At 37.8% G+C, this 18,193-nt stretch overlaps 1 long non-coding RNA gene across 2 annotated transcripts; it reads left to right on the top strand.

Annotated features, from left to right (window-relative positions):
* Positions 1-4,712: 4,712 nt before the first annotated feature.
* LOC121410502 lies at positions 4,713-17,110 on the top strand. 2 transcript variants are annotated; one of them, XR_005969350.1, is made up of 3 exons: positions 4,713-5,102; positions 7,258-7,463; positions 16,734-17,110. It is a non-coding gene; the product is annotated as an uncharacterized LOC121410502 (long non-coding RNA). The 2 variants fall into 2 exon arrangements; XR_005969349.1 differs by having other exon boundaries at positions 4,719-5,102; positions 7,258-7,459.
* Positions 17,111-18,193: the final 1,083 nt, after the last annotated feature.

The raw sequence follows: 18,193 nt of genomic DNA, 5'->3' as shown, positions 1-18,193 counted from the left end.
TTTCAAAATCCTGGATCCGCCCCTGTTATTGACTGTTAGGACTAGCCTTTCAAAGAAACAAACAAAAATCAACTTTAAGCTGCCGATCGAGGAAAATATGGCTGAAAAAAAAAATTGCCCCCCCCCCATCTGACGAAAATTGGATCCGCCGGGAGGGAGGCAGGGGGCACTTGCACCCCAAAAATAAAATTAAAAAACAGGGAAATGAATATTTTCCAAAATGGGAAAGTTCCTTTTTCAAAAATAAATATGCCGTTTTTCGTGTTTTTTCGAAATAAAATACTCTTTTTAAAGTATACAAGTTAAGTTAAGTTTTCATGAAGGCTGGAATATTGCAAATTTTCAGCTTGCGCTTCGCACTCTCATTCGATTGGTGAAATATGCATCCTAAAGAGGTCACTAAATGCTTTCTTTAACAGGTTCCTTTTCTGGTCAGTATGTTTGAGCTGGCGTTTTGCGCTCATGTTAATTTTTTAGTTAGATGCACATCTTTTTAATGACAGCAGAAATCTGCTCAGATTTTTAAAAACTTATTTTATTTTTTTATTGAAATACCCTAAAGTTTTAGCTTGTGATTCACGCTCGCAACACCTCGCAATAATGCCATTTAAAGAATAATTGACCCCAAAAAACGTTTTACAACTTCATCTTTGAATTTGTTTTACCAAGCCGCTCGCTCATATACTCTCTCCCGAAAAATAAAGCCTAAATATACGTTTTGCCATAATAAGAAATCACTTCAAAAAAGGTTTTTCTCTACTTAATCACTATCAAACACACAATGACTTCAAGCAGATGATAATCTTAAGGTGAAAATATCACCAAAGTGTCCATTTTGACGTATGAGTTTCATTTTTTGGCTTTACCCCCCAAACGAAAATTCGTTCGGCCGCCCTTGCCTTCCCATCCTCATAACAATTGAACGGCAACAGTGTCCCCACCCCCTCCCCTTGCCTCTGCCTCTGCTTTCCCGGTTTTTTTTTCGGATTAACGAACCTTATTTTGTTTTCGGATTAACGAACCTTATTTCGTTTTCGGATTAACGAACCTTATTTCGTTTTCGGATTAACGAACCTTCGGAAAAACGAACCTTATTTCGTTTTCGGATTATCGAACCTTCGGAATAACGAACCGTCGGAATAACGCCACAAATGTTCGGATTAACGAACCCTTTTTCGTTTTCGGATTAACGAACATCGAGGTATAGGCAATTTACGTGTTTCGGAATTACGAACCTTCGGAATAAAGAACCTTCGGAATTACGAAGCTTCGGAATTACGAAGTGTAACCCTTACATTCACGAGTGGATACCATGCGCGACCATGGGGTCTCGAAAAGCACCCTAAACACGTAATTTTCATATTCTGAAAAGTGCACCTCTTAACGAGTATTGGGGTGTGAAACCCTACCCTTAACAAGTATTAGACACAAAACGATACTCTTGGCAAATATTCCATGAAATGAACCCCTAAACACAGGCGCGGATCCAGGAGGGGGCCGAGCTGGCCCCGCCCCCCCCCCCTATTTTTTGACAACCTGCAGAAAAAAGTGTATTCTTTAACTTCATAAAAACTATGAAAAACAGAAAGAAAAGTAAGAAAGAGGTATCATACCCATGATGTGTAATTTACAGCCTCGTAACGGCCGGCCCGACCCCAAAGGAAACCAGAAAAAAGGTGAGGGGAAGAATTTGAAAATAGACTTTATATACAAATTTTCGCTCGCGCTTCGCGCTCGCATTGCCTGTGTAATGAATCCCATTTAAGAGGATTAAATGGCACTTATATATCCAGTTCTGAAATCAATTTGCACACAATATTTTAGCTCGCACATCAAGCTTTCATTATTTTTTTTGATTTACACAAATATATCAAAAATTTCAGCTCGCGCTGCGCGCTCGCATTGTTTGATTTGTGAGTTACCTATTCTCTTTGGAAATTCTTACCAAAATTTGTCAAAATGCTCCTTTATCAGGGGCCGCGGAACCGGGGGGGCTGGGGGGCTTCAGCCCCCCCACTTTTTTCCAAAACCGTGTACAAAAACGCAAAAATGACCATACGATTGTGATTTTTAGCATGGTCAGCCCCCCCCCCACTTTGAAAAGCGTTCCGCGGCCCCTGTTTATCATGTCTGTATAAGAAAATTAAGCTCGTGCTTCGCTCTCGCATTATTGTTTGAGACACACAGCTTGTTCTTTATTTAAAGGACAAGTCCACCCCAACAAAAACTTGATTTGAATAAAAAGAGAAAAATTCAACAAGCATAACACTGAAAATTTCATCAAAATCGGATGTAAAATAAGAAAGTTATGGCATTTTAAAGTTTCGCTTATTTTCAACAAAATAGTTATATGAACGAGCCAGTTACATCCAAATGAGAGAGTTGATGACATCACTCACTCACTATTTCTTTTGTATTTTATTATATGAAATATTGTTATTTTCTCATCATTGTCATGTGAAATGAAGTTTCATTCCTCCCTGAACAAGTGGAATTCCATTATTTTAACATTTTGTGCTTCAGGCAAGGAGGTCCTAATCGTCAAATTCGTAAAAATTGAAATATTGTATAATTAAAAAAAAAAGAAAGTTCCTCATAAATAGTGGGTAGGTGACATCATCGACTCTCTCATTTGGATGTAACTGGCTCGTTCATATAACTATTTTGTTGAAAATAAGCGAAACTTTGGAATGTCATAACTTTTTTATTTTATATCCGATTTTGATGAAATTTTCAGCATTGTGCTTGTCTGATTTTTCTCTATTGATTCAAATAAACATTATTCTGAGGTGGACATGACCTTTAAATAAAAACGCGCTTTAGACTGTCCAGTTTTCAGGTCGGAATATCAGAATATTGAGCTCGCGCTTCTCACTCTCATTATTTAATTGGTAATACTTGTATCCTCTTCATTAATCACTAAAAAACAGTCCTAATTGAGTACCTTTTCACGTTACTATAATAGAATTTGGGCTCGCGGTTCGCGCTCGCATTGTTTAGTTGGATAGCCTACTTATCTCTTTCTTTTTATGATTATACAATCTCCTCAGAATCTTCAGGTCTAAGGACATAAAATATCAAAGAATTTGAGCTCGCGCTTCGCGCTCGCATATACCTTATCTTGTTTATAACAATGAAAACTAACATTTACTTAAAACTTCAGTCTTTAGTTAGGACTACCCCCGAAAAACCACCCCAAAAAATCAGATTACAGCGGCCAAGCGAGAAAAAAGTTGATGAAAATATTTTTCGGCCCCCCCTATTGGCGAAAGCTGGATCCGCCCCTGAAACAAGTACAGGAATGTTTTCTGGCGGTCGTCGGCTTTACCTTATTTGGTTTAGTACGACCCCACCTTCTACACCTCGCGCAAATCGGGACTCTCAAACACGAAGTGTTGGGGCAAAAAGGACATCCTTTATAAAACATTTTAATTTTGTTTTATCATCCCCGCAAATTCGACCCTAAACACGTAATTGTCCTAGCGAAATAGATACCCTTATTTCATTACTTTTGTGTTTTTGACACCCTTATCACGTTACGTACGTAACGTGCCCTATCGTGAAAAAGACATCCTTTTTACGTGTTTTTTTGGTCGCGCATGGTATCCACTCGTCAATGTAAGTGCCCCCCCCGGCATGACATGCCCATTATTACCATTGTTTTAATTTGTTATATTTCTTTTATGCCCACAGGAGGGGCCGTCAAGAAATAAAATCATTGTCATTGTGCAAACTGGAGTGCCCAAAGTGAACTTTGTTCTTACACGAGATATGCGGAGAGTGGAAGATTGTCTACTGTATTACAGAAAAACCCGTATCATCCAAAATCGACAACACGCACCATGTACGGTTCCACTCATAATAACAGGGGATTTCCCGTTTCGACCCAGGCCAACACGTCATTCGGTCTTTGACCGACGCTACGTGTATACCGCTCACGTCTCAGTGCACTGCACTATGGGGCGCCAAGTGTCCGCCAGTATATTTCGTCCAAATCAAGTCATTTCGTACACAAAATATGTTTTTATTCAGACGAAAATCATTTCGTCATGACGCTGTTTTATTTTGTATACGAAATTTATTTTTTGTCACATAAAATTAATTTCGTCTCGACGAAATGCACGAAATAAATTTTGTCTAGACAAAATGTAATTACGTCCACAAACTTTATTTGGCGTGCCATACGAAATGAATTTTGATCAAACGAAATGGCGCACCAAATGTCCGATGTTTAATTCCGTCCAATTCACGCCATTCCGTACACAAAATTTGTTTTTGTTCATATGAAAATCATTTTGTCATGACGCTGTTTTATTTCGTATACGAAATTTATTTTTTGTCACATAAAATTAATTTCGTCCGACGAAATCAATTTTCGTTGAGACGAAATGTAATTGCGTCCACAAAATTTATTTCGTATGTACAAAATGAATTTTGATCTAACGAAATGGCGCCCTAAGTGTCCAATGGAAAATTCTGTATGCACACTTTGTTTTTTCACTCAAACGAAAATCATTTCGTCATGATGCAGTGTGATTTCGTATACGAAATTTATTCTGTGTCACCCTTAATCAATTTCGTCCACAAAATTCATTTCGTCCCGATGCAAAATTTATTCTGTCGACGAAATGATTTTGTGTCAAAACACAAAAAAAAATTTCGTCTCCCCTGTCTATTCATTTCGTTCCGATGCGATATCTATTCCGTGGACAAAATGATTTTGTGCCAAAACACAAAAAAATTTCGTCTCCTCTGTCTATTCATTTCGTTCAGATGCGATATCCTGTCGACGAAATGATTTTGTGTCAAAACACAAAAAAATTTTGTCTCTGTCTATTCATTTCGTTCCGTTGCGAAATCATTCCGTCGACGAAATGATTTTGTGTCAAAACACACAAAAAAATTTTGTCTCCTCTGTCTGCTATGGGTCGCTGATTGCCAGCGCCTGCAGCTAGCTAGCTGTACTAAAGCTCCGGTCGGGCCGGTCACGTAGTTGTTGACGAGTTGGTGAACTTGTCTTAGCTTAGATTTCACATTATTCATGCCTACATGAGCTGCATACAACTGCTCTAATCGCTAGGATTGGGATGGACATTGATTTCGTAAGTTCAGCTTAAATGTTTTCGACTCAAAAATTACGTTAAAAAAGGGAAATTCGCGAATTCGTTAATCGTTACCAAACTTGCATTTGCAAAAACAATGCTAGTCCCGTGTATTCAAGTTTATGTACTGTTGTCAGTACAGCATGGGGCCGGGGAGGGTGATTTGTCTTTTCTGCACATCTGAAATGGTAATGAATTATACAGGCTGAAGATATTCCGGCCTAGATCTTAATATATAATGTAAAAACGGCATTATTATTGTCGATTGACAGATCACCTAATTAAAGAAACTGCTGCTTTCGACTCACCGTACCGCTGTACGCCGGCCGTAGGACAAATGTGACCAAGCCAGCTATTAGAGAGAGGAAGGGAGAGAAATCAAAACTTTGAGAAAGCGGGGAGGATGCGATGGAGTCCATTAATTTATGTACAAGAGTGTGCTCGTCCATTTGTTCATGTACAAATTGATAAAGCTAGAGAACTATTGCCAAGTCCATGCGCCTGCGCACTTCATTTTTTTTAAATCAACGTATGAATTATTCATATTCCATAGCGTTTCCATATGCAGAAAAAATATTCGCTGCCCGGCCAGAGGTAAGACTCCCAGAATGATGCCTCTCTAGAATTGATTTACATCCTGGATAGAAATAATCTTGTAATGGTTTGGGATGAAGAAATCAGTCTAGTGGCGTAGCTAGGATATTTTTCCGGGGGGGGGGCACTGGGGATCCTTTCTTTTTGTGTGTCACAAGGGTGGATCCGACTTTCGCCAATAGGGGATGATGGCCCGGGAAGGGGCCCAAAATTATCTGTATTTTCCCTGATCAGTCACTTCTTAGCATTATTCTTATAAAATAACATCAATATGAAATAATCTCATAGGCCCTATATATGAGTTATCACAATTTGAAAATTGTTGAAAAGCATATATTGTCATTAACATCAATTTTAGGGTGTTTACGACCATTTTGGAATGCGCAAATCAGCCCCTAAACATTCCGTTAGCAAAATTTCTCAAGTAACACTTGAAAATATGGGTAAATGTCTATCAAAACACAGAAATTGGTCCCCCTCCTCGATGGGACGGGAGGCGATCCGTGACCTTGAACTTGGCATCTTTTGAAAATATCCAACTTTGACGGCGCCCTACAGGAAAACGACACATACTCTTTGGTCAATTTTTTGTAAATCTGTTGAGTATCTGAAAGTACATTAATGTGCACAATATTTGGTTCTAAGCTAATTTAGTTTTGGATTTATGAGCCTCCAAACATGCTTCTGAAATCATTGACACGGATGCTTAACGCCATTTTCGGTGACCTCGTGTGCAAAATCCGGTTGACAGGTCCGCGCTACAGTATACTCTGCATGTTTAGACCAAAAAGTTCTTCCAATTTACTGAAAATAAAGACTGCTATCAATCAAACTTTGCTGCAGTAGTCAATCAAAAATAGGCAATTTTATTTAAAATAATTTTGTTGTGCGCGCATTGGTTGCTATGGGAGGCCGTATCTTAGCAACCATTTGACCTTGGGGCAAAATATTTCAGATTTTTCCGTCAGACACTTGGGGCAACATTTTGTGCGAGTTTAAAGAAAATCGAAGTGGGTTGGGTGACAAGCATTGGTTGATATGACATGGACTGACCCATGTAACAAATAAACAATGCAAATTAATTTGAGTGTGGCAAACTGATTCTGTTTGGTTCTGCTTGTTACAATTTCTGCATGAGTTGTAATCATGGATGCTCAGGTCAACATGATAAAACACTAGGTGATCAAATGAATTGATTTTTTTTCAAATAGAAATACTATTTTTATATTCACCCCCTTCTATTTTGCCTCTGCTATTATTTTGATTGGATGTATTTCCAGATTCATCACAATAATTGTAAGTTTTATCATAAGTTTACTTTTTGAAAATTATATGCTATTATGTGACTTAGGCTTATGTACCTTCTACTGATAGTATTGATATAATGATATCAATGGATTCAAGTTAATCCTTCTGGGTAAGATTGGAACTATCTCTGTGTTTGGTAGATAAAGATATATGACTAACTTGTCCAGTTGTTGAGAAATGGGCCACTGCTGAGTAGGCCTAGAGTTTTCTCATGAGTAATTGATTTTATGACATGTGTTTACATTTTCTGCAGATTTCCATTCAGCTTTTGGACTGTACCGGTACTGTAACATAGTATGGATGGTCAATATGAAGCAAGCTTCATTGAATTCCTCCAAGAGCTCTGTACTCTGTTCTGATTATTTTGAAGATGCTTGCTTTGACTGGACTGGGCAAACGATTCGTCTTAGACAGGATGCTGCCCCAACCATATTTGATTTCCCGCCTCGTCTTAAGTAGGTACAGTAGATCCATATCATATATGTGTTATAAAGAAATATACCCGGTACTCCATATTATCTCCCTTTGATTTGTAAACGGGTCAATATATGGTTTGACTTGGAACAAATTGCAACAAATGATTTTTCAACTGTTTCTGGCAGTATTTGACCTCAGGAATAAAGTACTAAAAATCTACCAAAATCTACATCTGGGAAAGTACTTATTTTCAAGAGGGTGTCCAAGGTGGCCGCCATTCACTGAAAATGGATATAGTTCTCTCATTATCCACTCTAGAATCCTATTTATGTTCATATTCCATGGTCCAGTGGGTAAACAAATTTATTGATAGAAGTTAGAGTGAATATTAGCACTCCAAGGTACCAGGAAATCCAAGATGGCGCCCAAAATGGCTGCCGTAGGCTAAAAAATATAATTCATCTATTACTTCAGTGGCTTTAATTCTAAATTCAATTCTGTGCAATGGTTTAAGTATTGAAGTAGTACATCGGGACAAGTTACAAGGACAGTCAGTGGTCTTGTGTGTCCAAAAATTGAGTTTAAAATGGCTGTATGATTAAAATGGACATAGCTGATATCATATCTACATGTGAGATGAATTGAATTGAAAAGATTTTATTCGAAATCATTGCACGTTGCAGCCAAAAGGCTGTATTGTGTACAATTTACAGGTATATACATGTATAAATAGCTGATTTAAAAACATCAAAACTTGAAATGATTAAGAAAATATAATGCAACTTAACAAAAGAACAAATAGAAGACTGAAAGATGGTGGTGGTGGAAGAATGCTTATTGACAAACATCGCCACTCAAATTCAAACAATAAAAACGTAGATTTAAGCAAGTAACAAAAGAACTAAAGACAGGAGTGTGTCTGGGGACGAGCGAGCAGTCAAGTTCAATGCACAGCTCCAGCCAGGGAATGCCAATCCTCTACAACACCATTCAACCTGGGCAATGGAATTGGTTATTCAAATCCATCGCTCAGGCGGAACTTAGGGTCAGCTAACCTCACTACATTAATAGGGCCGACAAACAATCTCTTACAAAAAAAAAAAAACATTTACATTCATAGCACACTCCTCATTCATCCAAACAACCATAAGCACGTTAAATCAAACAACTGCACCCACCAACCCAGCAGTCACCCCTGACACCTTGCACTCATTAAGCATACAGATAAAAAAAAGAAGAAGAACCAAGGGGGGGGGGGGGTGAGTGGTCGCCCGTCCCAAGAAACCGTCCTGCTCAATTCTGAGAACGCTTACTTAAAATTTGGAGAATGACGCAGTTTGTAAAATAACACATCTTCCACCACATAAGAAATCTTAATAAAAATGAGTAAAATGTTGGCATAAAAAACAGTTTCCCTTTAGTTGTTACAATGTGAAATACATGCATTAAAATCATGACTAATAAAATCCTGTAAACCTATTCAATTGTGTTTGAGTTTAAAAAGTTCTAAAAATTGTAAAATTTTCATCTGAAGCTTGTGAGCTAATAATAATAACAAATTAGTATTAGGCGCGAATATGATTTTGTTGTCTAGATCATGGTTTCAATGGTCAAATAATACATTGGGACAACACTCAGTGGTCAGGTATGTTCAAAAATCCAAGGAGTAAGAAATGCTGTTGCTACTTAAAAAAAACCCAATGTCATAGTTTGTTCAATATCCGGAATATGATTTTTGTGCCTATACCATTGTTAAATGGGTTATCCCTATCTAGGCGGGGGGGGGGGGGTCTCGGAGGCCCTCCCCCTCAACAAATCGCGCAATATTTTCGCTGTGCAAAATTTTTTGACCGTGCCGCTCGCTGACTTTTTACTTTCAAGTCTTGCGCAACTTTTGAGACCAACTTTAAGTCACCCGGGTACGTGGTTCCGAAATTACGTAACATTTTGTAAGTGCATGTCGGACCAAAAATTGCTCAAAAACGTGATTTCGTGTACAAAGTCAATGCAAATTGTGTTTTCAAGCAAAATTCATAAATGTATGATTATTTTTAGTTTTGCTGGTCTAAATGTATTTATTTTCTGCTTTTTATGATCACAGAAGAGTCCCCAATAAATTTCATTGAAAAAACAATGAAAAACGAAAGGTCAAAAAGAAAAATACATAAGAAATTGCAAAAAACAATAAAATACATAAGAAAATTATTTGATATCGCAATTTTTGTCTCACCTGCGAAGCAAAGTGAGACTATAGGCGCCGCTTTTCCGACGGCGGCGGCGGCGTCAACATCAAATCTTAACCTGAGGTTAAGTTTTTGAAATGACGTCATAACTTAGAAAGTATATGGACCTAGTTCATGAAACTTGGCCATAAGGTTGATCAAGTATTACTGAACATCCTATTAGAGTTTCATGTCACATGACCAAGGTCAAAGGTCATTTAGGGTCAATGAACTTAGACCATGTTGGAGGATTCAACATCGAAATCTTAACCTGAGGTTAAGTTTTTGAAATGTCATCATAACTTAGAAAATATATATACCTAGTTCATGAAACTTGGACATAAGGTTAATCAAGTATCACTGAACATCCTGCATGAGTTTCACGTCACATGACCAAGGTCAAAGGTCATTTAGGGTCAATGAACTTTGGCCGAATTGGGGATATCTGTTGAATTCCCATCATAACTTTGAAAGTTTATGGATCTGATTCATGAAACTTAGACATAATAGTAATCAAGCATCACTGAAAGTTTTGAGCAAGTTTCAGGTCTCATGATTAAGGTCAAAGGTCATTTAGGGTCAATGAACTTTGGCCGAATCGGGGGTATCTGTTGAATTACCATCATAACTTTAAAAGTTTATTGGTCTAGTTCATTAAACTTGGACATAAGAGTAATCAAGTATCACTGAACATCCTGTGTGCGTTTCAGGTCACATGACCAAGGTCAAAGGTCAATTAACTTTGGCCGAATTGGGTGTATCTGTTGAATTACCATCATAAATTTGAAAGTTTATGGACCTGATTCATGAAACTTGTACATAAGAGTAATCAGGTATCACTGAACATCCTGTTCGAGTTTCAGGTCACATGATCAAGGTCAAAGGTCATGTAAGGTCACTCAACTTTGGCCATGTTGGGGTTTTTTGTTGAATAACCATCATATCTCTGTAAGTTTATTGGTCTAGTTCATAAAAAGTGGACATAAGAGTAACCATGTATCACTGAACATCTTGTGCGAGTTAGAGTAGTATTCAAAGTCAGCACTGCTGCTATATTGAACCGCGTGATGCAGGTGAGACGGCCAGAGGCATTCCACTTGTTTCCATGTACACTTGCTAAGAACACCACAAAGAGTTTCTATACCAAAAATTAGTAAATTTGGAGCTTTATTTAAGGAGTTAGAGGAAAAAGTATGATTTCGCATACTAATTACGCATAAATTAGCATTATCGCTTAATAGCGATTCGGATGAAATAAATTACTAGACAATCTAGTAGATTATGTCCCTGAGGGGGCCACTTCCATTCACGAGAGGATACCATGCACGACCATGGGGTCTCGAAAAGCACCCTAAACATGTAATTTCCATATTCTGAAAATGCACCCCTTAACAAGTATTGGCGTGTGAAACCCTACTCTTAACAAGTATTGGAAACAAAACGATACTCTTGGCAAATATTCCCTGAAATGAACCCCTAAACAAGTACAGGAATGTCTTATTGTTACAGGTCCTTCGGTCTTCGGCTTTACTTCTACACCTCGCGCAAATCGGACTCTAAACACGAAGTGTTGGAGCAAAAAGGATATCCTTTATAAAACAAATTAATTTTGTTTTATCATCCCCGCAAATTCGACCCTAAACACGTAAATTTCCTAGCGAAATAGATACCCTTTTTTCATTATTTTTGTGTTTTTGACACCCTTATCACGTTACGTACGTAACGTGCCCTATCGTGAAAAAGACATCCTTTTACGTGTTTTTTTTGGTCGTGCATGGTATCCACTCGTCAATGTAAGTGCCCCCCCCGGGATTATGTCCCAGGCAACCCCGCGTGCCAATTTTCGGCGCGATCGCACGGTCCACGGCCGAGATCATGGCCCCCCCCCCCGGCCATATGAACTCCCAAAATACCCCGGCCTAGATAGGGTTAAACATAAACAATACATAAGAATATGTTACAAGGATGATGGATGGACAATTATGTCTTTAACTCCATGGTGGCCTTAAAGATAATATTAGCCGCTGGCATTTACAAATGGACATAGGTCATGTAATATCCTCCAAGGTTTTATGTCTTTACCATGGTATTAAAAGTCAGAAAATTAGGTACAAGGACAGTCTGTGGTCATCCAGTATGTCGAAAATCTGAGATGACTTCCAAAAATCAGAGTCTAAAATGACTACTGTTACTTTAAAAAAAGGACATAGTTTATTTAAATCCACCAAGGAGATATGATTTCGGTGTCCACACTAAAGTTTCATGTTTAAAATTATGCGTTTAGACTGGTCACATTGATATGCAGTTGTCCAGTTTGCATAAAAAATCTAAGATGGTTTTCAAAAAAGACATCTAAAACGACTCATATCTCTCAATGGTCAGAGTTGTACATAATCTATCTATAAGAAATAATGTTGGTGTCTAAATTTGGTATAAAGGGTCAAATAATATATTTGGACAAGTAACAAGGATGGTAAATATTTCATTTTTGTCTCACCTGCATAACAGAGTGAGACTAAAGGCACCGCTATTCCGACGGCAGCGGCGACGGCGTCAACATCAAATCTTAACCTAAGGTTAAATTTTTGAAATGACATCATAACTTAGAAAATATATGGACCTAGTTCTTTAAACTTGGACATAAGGTTAATCAAGTATCACCAAACATCCTGCACGAGTTTCACGTCACATGACCAAGGTCAAAGGTCATTTAGGGTCAATGAACTTTGGCCGATTTGGGGGCATCTGTTGAATTACAATCAAAACTTTAAAAGTTTTTGGATCTGATACATGAAAAGTGGACATAATAGTGATCAAGTATCACTGAACATCCTGTGCAAGGTTCAGGTCACATGATCAAGGTCAAAGGTCATTTAGGATCATTGAACTTTGGCCAAATTGGGGGTATTTGTTGAATTACCATCATAACTTTGAAAGTATGTTTGTCTAGTTCATAAAACTTGGACATAAGAGTAATCAAGTATCACTGAACATCCTGTGCGAATTTTAGGTCACATGACCAAGGTCAAAGGTCAATGAACCTTGGCCATAATGGGGGTATCTGTTGAATTACCATCATAACTTTGAAAGTTTATGGATCTGACTTTTGAAACTTGGACATAAGAGTAATCCAGTATCACTGAATATCCTGTGCAAGTTTCAGGTCACATGTTCAAGGTCAAAGGTCATGTGAGGTCAATGAACTTTGGACACGTTGGGGTATTTGTTGAATTACCATCCTATCTCTAAGTGTATTGGTCTAGTTCATAAAACGTGGAAATAATAGTGACCAAGTATCACTGAACATCTTGTGCGAGTTATAGTAGTTTTCAAAGTCGGCACTGCTTCTATATAGAATCGCGTGATGCAGTTGAGACCGCCAAAGGCATTCCATTTGTTTCAAAACTCATGGTGGATTCTAAGCTTTCATCAAAATGGGTATGTTTACCAACTCATGAAACAACTTATCCCCATGCATATAAGTGCAGGCACCAAGATTATTTCTCACAGGTGGATATTGTATGAACTATGAGCAGGGCCGTCGCCAGGGGGGGGGGGGGTGCGGAGGGTGCGAACGCACCCCCCTTCAGAACCCCCCCCCAAAAAAAGAAAAAGACACACAGACACCGAAACTGCATTGAGGAACAATAGGCATGTTGACCAGTATGTACTTTCTATATCCATTCGGGCCGGCGGGCTATATAACTGCATGAAATTGAGTTAATACGTTGTTTTTGTGTTTTTGTTTTTTTTTCATAAAAAGCACCCCCCCTAGAAAAAAGCTGGTGACGGCCCTGATGAGCATCAACACCAGTGTGTTGGCTCAGTTGGTAGAGCGCCTATTTCACAACTGGGAGGTCGGGGGTTCAAGCTACCCTGTTTGGCGTTCAACGATTAAAGGGATAGTGGCTGCCGGGCCCATGATCAATTGGGCAAAGCAAATTTTCTGAGTATTTCATTTCATGTCTATTTTGAACAATAAATTATGGATTTTAATTTTTTCATCTAGAACCCATTTTTGAAGCCAACTTTTAGAAGGAAAGTACATGTAGATAACTGCATTCATGGTAACCAGTCCCAAAGTATTTTCAACCCTTAAAACCCTAGCGTAGACACGAATATAATACACTCAAGGTGTATTTGTAATGTTCTTTATTCATTTTTAAGTAACAACAGTCATTTAATACCCCTATTTAAAAGCCATCTTCTTTTTTTGGACATACCTGACACCTTACTGTCCTTTCATCTTAACGCAATGCGTCCTACGATTTCACCCTTAAAATTCTAGTGTAGACGGCAAAATCATACCTCCGAGGTGTAATTCTAATAAACTATTTATACTTTTAAGTAAAAACAGTCAATTTACACCACTTTTTTTTTAAAAGTCGTCTTGGATTTTAACATATAGACAACTGACTGGTCTTGTAACTAACCCTGGTGTATTACTTGACCCTTTAAACCATAGTTTAGACACCAAACTCATATTCCCCAGACAGATATTGAACAAACTATGTCCTTTTCTTAAAAAAAAGGTAACATCAGACATTTTGCACTCCATTTTTAGAAGCCATCTTGGAATTTTGAACATACTAGACCAATGAGTGTCATTGTAACTTGTCCTATATAATTTGACCCTTGAAACCATAGTTTAGACACCAAAATCATACATCACCGGTGGATATAAAATGAGCTATGTCACATTTAAGTATCAGCAGCCACTTTAGAATCAATTTTTAGAAGCCATATTGGATTTTTGGTCATACCAGACCAGATTATGTTCTTATAACTTGTCCTAATGTATTATTTTGAACCTTGAAATCAGACACTAAAATCGCATCTCCCAGGCCGATATGAATGTCTGCTTTAAGTAACAACAGTCAATTTAGAATAATTTTTTTAAGCCAATTTAGATTTTTTGACAACCCAGGCCACAAAATGTACTTGTAACTTGCCCTAATGTATTAATTGACCCTTGAAACCAGTGGTTTAGACAAAATCACATATCCCAGGCCAAAATGAAATGAGCTATGTCCGCTTTAAATATCAGCAGCCTTTTTTGTAGGATCGGTTTTTGGAAGCCATCTTCTATTTTTGGACATACCAGACCACTGACTGTCCTTGTAACTTATCCTATTACTTTATTTGACCATTGAAACCAGTGGTTTAGACATCACAGTCACAACTCCCAGGGCAAAATGAAATGAGCTATGTCTGCTTTCAGTAATAGTAGCAGTTTCAGAATTAATTTTTGGAATCCATCTCAGATTTTTGCACATTACAGACCACTGACTTTCCTTGTATCTTGTCCCAATGTATTATTTGACCCATCTAACCATGTTATAGACACAGAAAAATCATATTTCTAGATATTGAGCAAACTGTCGTTTTTGTCTCACCTGCATAGCAGAGTGAGACTGTAGGCGCCGCTTTTCCGACGGCGGCGGCGGCGGCATCTATATCAAATCTTAACCTGAGGTTAAGTTTTTGAAATGGCATCATAACTTAGAAAGTATATGGACCTAGTTCATGAAACTTGGCCATAAGGTTGATCAAGTATTACTGAACATCCTATTAGAATTTCATGTCACATGACCAAGGTCAAAGGTCATTTAGGGTCAATGAACTTAGACCATGTGGAGGAATCAACATCAAAATCTTAACCTGAGGTTAAGTTTTTGAAATGTCATCATAACTTAGGAAATATATGGACCTAGATCATTAAACTTGGACATAAGGTTAATCAAGTATCGCCAAACATCCTGCATGAGTTTCACGTCACATGACCAAGGTCAAAGGTCATTTAGGGTCAATGAACTTTGGCCGAGTTGGGGGCATCTGTTGAATTACAATCAAAACTTTAAAAGTTTTTGGATCTGATACATGAAACGTGGACATAATAGTAATTAAGTATCACTCAACATCCTGTGCAAGTTTCAGGTTACATGATCAAGGTCAAATGTCATTTAGGGTCAATAAACTTTGGCCGAATTAGGGGTATTTGTTGAATTACCATCATAACTTTGAAAGTATGTTGGTCTAGTTCATAAAACTTGGACATAAGAGTAATCAAGTATCACTGAACATCCTGTGCGCATTTTAGGTCACATTAACAAGGTCAAAGGTCAATGAACTTTGGCCATAATGGGGGTATCTGTTGAATTACCATCATAACTTTGCAAGTTTATTGATCTGACTTTTGAAACTTGGACATAAGAGTAATCAAGTATCACTGAATATCCTGTGCAAGTTTCAGGTCACATGATCAAGGTCAAAGGTCATGTTAGGTCAGTGAATTTTGGCAACCTTGGGGTATTTGTTGAATTACCATCCTATCTCTGTAAGTGTATTGGTCTAGTTCATAAATTGTGGAAATAAGAGTAACCAAGTATCACTGAACTTCTTGTGCGAGTTAAGTAGTTTTCAAAGTCAGCACTGCTGCTATGTTGAATCGCGTGATGCAGGTGAGACGGCTAGAGGCATTCCACTTGTTTTAAAGTAGCAACAGCAATATTTATAATCCATTTTTGGAAGTCATCTTGGATTTTTGAACCGACTGTCCTTGTAACTTATCCCAATGTCTTATTTGACCATTGGAAACCTGGTCTAGAAACCAAAATCATTATGTCCCAGGTGGATATGAAAGAACTATGTCCAATTTATTTTTCAACAGCCATTTTAAACTCCATTTTGGGAAGCCATCGATCATCTTTGGATTTTGGACACCATCTTGGATTTTTGGACACACCAGACCTTGTAACTTGTTCCAATGTACTACTTCACCCTTAAAACCATTGAATAAGAACCAAATAAAAGCAAATTAGATGAATTGTGGATTTTTAACCTATGGTAGCCATTTTGGGCGCCATCTTGGATTTGCCAATCACATTGGAAGGATTACATGTATGATTCACTCTAGCCTGTATCAACAATTTTGTTTACCCCATAGACCATGAAAATCGAACTAAATGGGATTCTATGGTGGATACTGAGTGACGGCCATCTTGGACGCCATCTTGAAAATAACCACCTTCCCTTTTGTTTGATATCTTTTTTTCTTAAATGTTTCTTTTTTCTAATTTGTCTCGTACAGAAATGACCCAAACCAAGGAATTCCTGGAAAGAATTTCGATTTTGCAAACACCCTCCCAGATACTGCAAAGACACCTGTACCAAAGTCTTCAGCACCTTCATTTCTCGAGGACCACTACTACTCAATACCAGAAAGTCCAAGAGGAGTAAAGTGGAAGTTAACACCAATAATGGACTGTTATTAAAAACTTGGAGAAGAGGCCGAAGACCACACAGAAATCCTGTAGTGTAGATCACATGTACTTGCTGTTAAGTTTGGACAAACATAATTTGCACAACTTTACAACAAATAATTTACACTGTGTGCATTCTGATTATTTGAAATAGTTTATCACTGGGCATGTAACAAAAGTGAATTCATTAAATAGGAATGTGTTGCGAATGATGTCTTACAGTATATTCATTCTGACTTAGAATGGCAGAAGATAAAAAAGTTTGTGAAAAGAAGGAATGATGGCAAGCTGACTGAAGAATAGAACAGGATAGAGCAAGGTGACAATTAAGAATGAGCTGTTGATATAGAAAAAAAAAGATGAATTAAGAATGACGGTAATATAGAAAGAGCCATAATTACCATAATTTTTTTTAAGGATTTGGACAATAAGGAAGAATCTGGGGTTTTGCCTCGCCGGCATAGCAGAGTGAGACTATAGGCGTCGCTTTTCCAATGACGGCGGAGTCGTCAACATTAAAATCTTTACCAAGGTTAGAGTTTTGAAATCATAAGTCATCATAACGTAGAAAATATATAGACTTAGCACATGAAACTCGGACATACATGTAAAGGTAATCAAGTCTTACTGAACATCCTGCCTGAGTGTCAGGTCACATGACCAAGGTCAAAGGTCATTTAGGGTCAATGAACTTGGACTATGTTGGGGGAATCAATATCAAAATCTTAACCAAGGTTAAGTATTTGAAATATCATAACTTCTAGAGTGTATGGACCTAGTTCATGAAACTTGGACATAAGGGTGATAGTGTATAACTGAAGATCCTGCCTGAATTTCAGGTCACTTGACCAAGGTCAAAGGTCACTTTGGTCAACGAACTTTGACCATGTTGGCGTACTTGAGGAATTGTCATAACTGTCATTTTAGAGATCTAGTTCATGTAACTTAGACTAAGATCAATTAAGTATCCCTGAACATCTTGTGCAAGTTTCATATAACATGATCTAGGTCAAAGGTCATGTAGGGACAATGAACTTTGATAATGTGGAGGGGGGTATTGGTGGAATTGTCATAACTTTAAAGTTTATAGATCTAGTTCATGGGACATTAGAGTAACCATGTATTCCTGAATATTTTGTGCTTGTTTCTGGACACATGACCAAAATCAAAGGTCATTTAGGGTCAATGAAATTTGCTGTGTTGGGTATATTTGTTGAATTTGCATTTTAACTTAGAAAGTGTATGGATCTACACATGTAGTTCATGAAACATAGACATAAGGTAATCA

The sequence above is a fragment of the Lytechinus variegatus genome, chromosome 1, assembly GCF_018143015.1.
Source record: "Lytechinus variegatus isolate NC3 chromosome 1, Lvar_3.0, whole genome shotgun sequence".
In the NCBI taxonomy this organism is placed as follows: Eukaryota; Metazoa; Echinodermata; class Echinoidea; order Temnopleuroida; family Toxopneustidae; genus Lytechinus; species Lytechinus variegatus.
The sequence above is the reverse complement of the archived record's forward strand: the minus strand, read 5'-3'. Positions and strand labels throughout refer to the sequence as shown.